At 35.8% G+C, this 6,000-nt stretch overlaps 1 non-coding gene across 1 annotated transcript; it reads right to left on the bottom strand.

Moving 5' to 3' along the window:
• Window positions 1–4,258: 4,258 nt before the first annotated feature.
• On the bottom strand, window positions 4,259–4,330 carry TRNAH-GUG. The gene has a single exon. It is a non-coding gene; the product is annotated as a tRNA-His (tRNA).
• Window positions 4,331–6,000: the final 1,670 nt, after the last annotated feature.

The following is a 6,000-nucleotide window of genomic DNA, read 5'->3' as shown; positions in this document are numbered from 1 at the left end:
TGTTGTGATTAACACACTTTCTAACTATTTCCTTACTACTATCAAAAAACCAGCAGGAAAGAAATTTTCCTATTGCGTAGTCTTTTCAGGACCTCAGGTAGGGGTATACTCTACATGGGAAGAAACCAACTTAGCCATTCAAAACTTATAACATCCATACTTTAAAGGCTATATTCGCTTGAAGAGGCTTTTACAGCAGTTAGAGCCCATTTAGGGTCACATTTCTTTATTAGTACAACTCTGCAAACAATACCAATACAAGCTACTAGCCCTGATATAAGTACTTTCACTTATGCTCAAATTGTACAACATACTAACAGAGACTTCATCAACAGAACATAACACTACTCCTATTAGACCAGAGTACTTAACTTTAGCCCAACTTAAGGAACAAAATAAGATTACAACTTTACAAAGAACATTTGAGATGCGCCTGGCAGGATTAACGAATATTATTCCTGAAGACATTCATACTTATGTTCGCAGTTTGGCTGAAAAATATACTTTACAAACTTTTATCGAATTATGTGAAGCCCTAAAAACTTTTCACAAAACACCTCCTGAAGGAATGACCATTGTATATGAAGCTGAATTCCGCCCAAAACTTAAATGCTAAAAGAAAGGACCACCTTGTCTGGAATCCGATAAATACAATTGTCAATGCCAGCTTTTCTATGCTTTCAGAAGAGCTAATATGGATTATGAAGCCTACATCACTACAGCTTACAAAAGGAGACAAATCAACCCTTTTACTCTCCTTGACTATGGACTCCTACATAAATTATGGGTTCATGACCCAGATTCAGTAAAAGATTTCCCAAAGAAACTTGTACTGTTATTTCTACTGCTTTGGAAGAAGAAGAAACGTTTATGGTATGCACATTTGACAGTACTCCTCCAGAATGGTTGTACCTTAAAATAGAGCCAGCTCGACATTTAGTTAAAATTGATGTTTATGAAGTTGGAGGTTACCAAGCCGAGCTAGAAGACTATCTTACCGATCCGGACTGTGATTGGGAAGCTCCTCCCTCATTTTCTGACCAATTTAAACACTGGAGAGCTTCAGTCCAAGGGACGCATTGGGGCTGGGACCGACTTGAAGATCCAGATACTTATCTCCTGATTGGAGAATCGTTTAATGAAAAAATTTATTGACAAACGGATATGGGTACCAGATTCTTTTCTTTTCACTTTATTACTCAGCATACTATTCTGTTTCAACACTACTAGAAGAAGACAGAAAGAATGAGTAACAAGAGGTTAGCAAGCTCCGCCCTTTCAACCAAAGCATACCGAGTTACCTTAGCGAGAAGCAGAGCACCAATCCAAGCCTCTAGCTCACAAGCACCATCGATGGACTTAACAGGAGAAGATAACATTGATAATATGATTGACAGCTAAGACTACTACAACAGTACTCAAACAGTGCCACCACTAAGACATACTTTCTACCTGTTTCATTTTACTTGATGCCTTCCTTCATCCCCAAGCAAATCTTACTTTCCACCTGTCTCACTTTTCTAGATGCATTCTTTTATCCCCAAGCAAACCTTATTTTCCACCTGTCTCATAATACTTCCTTCCTCCCAAAGTCATCTGTCCTCTCGCCTATAAAAAGCCCTTCTCTTCTGCCTCCAAGAGCATCCACCAGCAACTTTCTTTCCCTCTTTCTCTTTGCCTCCTCACTCACACTCCCTTATTCTCAAGCTCCCTCTGAACGCCCCTCATCTCTTTCTGTAAGTATGTAAGATATGCCTATTTCTGTATGTAATATTTCTGTTTCAATATATAATTTTATGTTTGCAAGTCTGTAAAATAATTTCCTTCTAGAATGTTTTTTCTTCCTAAATTATATGTTGTATGTGCATGTAAAATATCTGGCTAAATAAAATATTACTTCTCTTCTAGATCTTCTTGGGTTCTTATCTAAGTAACTCAAAGGTGAACAAAATTGTAAAGGAATAAGCAAACTAAAATAAGACCTATGCTAGTTCATGAAAGGCATTGAGTAGCCATCATCCTACATAATCGAGGGCATTTGGTTTTCTTATAGCTCTTTTGCAGGTGAGACTTACTATAAGACCTAGAAGACCAAGTTAAAAAAAAAAAGATTTGGTATAAAAAAAAAATAAATAAATATATATATATATACTTACGAGAGATTCAAATCCATTATATGAGAATCTATCGTATCTCTTACCATCATATCATACCTTTGAAATAAAAAATAATATATTATCTACCCTAAGCGGTTCAGTATGACAAAACGAGATATATTTGACTATTAAAAATTAATCCTAATATTTATTAGATCAAATAATCATGTAATTTTCAAACGATACCAATTGATGGTGGCATAAGTGCATAATATATAATTATATTGGAGAAAAAACAATGAAGCCACATTTTATTGGTCCCTCTGTGCTATGGATAAATTACCGAGACAATAAGCAGCCTGTATTTATTGGAAAAATTTCAAGAAAATATTGAAAGGTAGATATATAAATTTATGACCACTATTTTACGTTTCATAGCTCCCATTTAAAGTTTTTTTTTTGAAATTCTTACAGCAAATATAATACAAGATAATATAAATTATAACAAGATAATGACGTTGTCACATTTATAATTTATTTCATCGACTCGATTTCCTTCCCAAACCTCGTTGACCTGAGGTAAACCCTAGAAACCTCCCCGTCTATCGCTGGTGCTCTTCTCCAGCCATCGATTTCAGGCTCCAACGTCTACTGAGATTGAGATGGCAGGCATGGGAGAGGAGGGATCACCTGCGCTGGCCAGTCATTCCAGTTCGGACTCCAACTCCCGCCGCGACGTCCATTACCTCGCCAAGTGTGTCTAGGGCTGTAAATGAACCAAGCGTTCGTGAACAAGCTTGATGTTCGACTTGGTAAGAGCTTGTTTATGTTCGTTCAATATACATTAGATTAATTAAACAAACAAGCTTGAACACATATGTGTTCAGCTCGTTAACGTTCGTGAACAACGTTCACGAACCATATTTATTAATAAAACTCTTTTCAATATGCTAAATAAACGATAAAATAAATAAATAAATTTAAATTATCAATCTTAATAATCAATCAAATAATTAAAAGTTTCAAACAATCAAACAAGTTTGAATTGAGAGCTTGATAACATCTAAACGAATCAAGCTCAAACCAAGCTCGAACCAAGCTCAAGCCAAGCTTGAATTGAGAACTTGATAATATCTAAACGAACCAAGGTCAAGTCAAGCTTCAAACAAGCTCAAGCCCATAAAAAATAAACCAAGCCAAGCTTGAACACTCATTTCAAAAGCTTGGTTCATTTTAAGCTCGGCTCGGTTTGGCTCGATCATCTTATCAAACAAGTTTGAATACCCCAAAGCTCAGCTCGACTCGACTTGTTTACAACCCTAAGTGTATCTTATGAGGAAGCGCTGTTCTACACGCTGCACAGGGCCACTTCCGCTCACCTTACTCCAAGGACATCGTATTTGGCAAGGTACTCGCCTCGGTGTCGCTGGCCGTGATCACAAATGAGCTTCTTCCGATGTTTTTTTCTACCATTAGTGTCCTTTTTAGCTTTTGCTCTTATTATTCTGTGCGAGTGTTGGAAAAGGTTACTGCTAGCGTGACAAACATGGGCAGAACTGTTGATTTGGCCGGCTGTTTGCCTCGTGCCTAACTGCTGGCTTAATATCACCTCGACAGTACCTTGTTTGATCAACATATAGGAAGATTCATTCCTCTTCAACATCTTTCAACCCACTTTTGACCTACTTCTATTTAATAAGCAGAAGTGATATCATTTTGTCATGATCCTCACAGCCCTGTCTATCTATGCTTCACTAGATGAGTTTTATTCCTCCATTGAACTCCATGTAATACTTTATCATTGATAATATTTATATCTATCAAGTTGTTTTTTTTATTATTATGAACTGTCCTTGATCTTTTTCTATGGCTTACTCCATCAACTAACTCTAATCGATTGGGTTCTTTTAAGTATAAAGTCTATTAGTTGCATTCAATGTTTTTGTTCTTTATCAAAAACATACCTAATTGCCCTCTATCAAATCGCTCTTCTTCGCATTTGCACGTATATTAGTTGGTCTTCCAGAAGGTTGCCCGGTTGGTTGCATTCGGATCGGATCCAAGTAGAATCCGAACCCAAATCCTGAAACATCCGATCCGCGTTACGGTGCCAAAAAAAAAAACTTTTCAGGCTAAAATATGATTCGAGGAAAAATTATAAGTGTGGCTGCTGGGATTCGAGCCCAGGTCTCCACGGCCACAACGTGGAATTCTAACCACTAAACTACAGCCACATTTGATTCAAAAATGCATATATTTGTTTGAATAAAAAATGACATCGAATTAATTTTTCATTTCCAAATATTATAGTCGTAATAAAATAAAGTTATTTTAAGTTGATCAGAATTACTACACATTTTAATTTAGTCAAAACAAATCAACTTGACAAAGTTGACTATAATTATTTATGATCATAATTGGAATAATTATGGTTAAATTTAAATAATATAAAGTAATTTGATATAAAAATGTTTGATTGTTACAATTTTAATAAGTTTAGTATGATTATTATAGCTATTGTAATATATTTTATATTATATATATGCTTCATATTTCCAGTGGGAATGGGCGGTAAGATTATTTAATTAAATTAGATAAAATCCAAGCGGAGGTTAAAAAAAGTTAACTAAATTAAAATATTTTAATCAGACCTTTTACTAACTTTGATAAAATTTAAAATTAAATTATATTAATATCTTTCATTTTTCTTTTAACGCTGAAAATAAATTTAAAATTTATTAGCAATTTTTTATGATTATTTTTATATAAAAATATGTACAATTATCTTTAGTCTCTCCTGTTAAAACATCCACATCAACTATTTTATCTAAAGATTTTATATTAAATTTTAGATAGATTAGTTAAAAAAATATTTACATTAGCTATCCTATCTATTTTCAAAATTTAAATTTGATGAATAATGATTCTGTAAATTTAGCAAATAAAATTTATATTCTAAAAAAAAAAATATTTTTTTTCAATATCTCTCCTTCTGTCATTCTTTTCAATTTCTTTCATTCCACTCATTTCATAAATATAATAATAAAAAAAAGGATAAAATAATAAAACATTGAAGATAATGAAAATTTTAAGATAGTTGATGTAGTGTATAGTAAAAAATGATTGTCTAAATTTAATAAAATGAATTATTTATTAAATTTTAGATATAGAGATACATAAACTGACGTGAATGATCTTAAGATTAAAAGCATTGTAAAAATTTAATATAAAGTGAGTTATTTATTTATAGTAGTAATTTATATATATATTTTTATGTATTATATATATTGATCCTGTCCGAATCGTTGAACCAATGGACGCTGGGTACGTGGCGCTCTCCTAGTCGATGGCACAGGCCTCCGAAGCTCCGGCGATCCTGCACAGAAGTCGGGCCAGGAAAGGGTTCCCGGCGGCGACCCTCCGACGCTCAAGTCAGGTAAGTAATGGAAAAAGGAGCTCCCAAGCTTGTAGAATGCGTACCTCCGGCAAAGTCTACGGTTCTTTATATAGGGCGATGAAAAAGCTCCTACACGCCTATCGAGGCGCGTGCGTATCCGCAGCCCATGCCTCGGTGTGTGCCTGTCAGAAAACTTACCTGACGCCATACTTCAACAGTCCCACCGCGCCTTCGATGGGACAACAAGACACCCCGTTGTCAGACTAGGAGTATGGCTCAGTCATGTGACTTGACGACTATCAGGAGATGTTCCTGTTCTCCTTTACCGCCGGCCGGGACGTACGTCCGGCCGCCCGGATGGAGAACATCGTCCGGACGGCCTTCATCCCCTGCACCGGCCGGACGGCACGCCCCTTACATCTCGCCTGTCGCTTGTGCTGAGATGCCGGGGAGGCTTCCAGGCGAGTGACTTCCTCTCGGCTCTGAGACCTTGTTTCATTGAGCGTC

The sequence above is a fragment of the Zingiber officinale genome, chromosome 2B, assembly GCF_018446385.1.
Source record: "Zingiber officinale cultivar Zhangliang chromosome 2B, Zo_v1.1, whole genome shotgun sequence".
In the NCBI taxonomy this organism is placed as follows: domain Eukaryota; kingdom Viridiplantae; phylum Streptophyta; class Magnoliopsida; order Zingiberales; family Zingiberaceae; genus Zingiber; species Zingiber officinale.
This window is presented reverse-complemented; position numbering and strand designations above follow the sequence as displayed.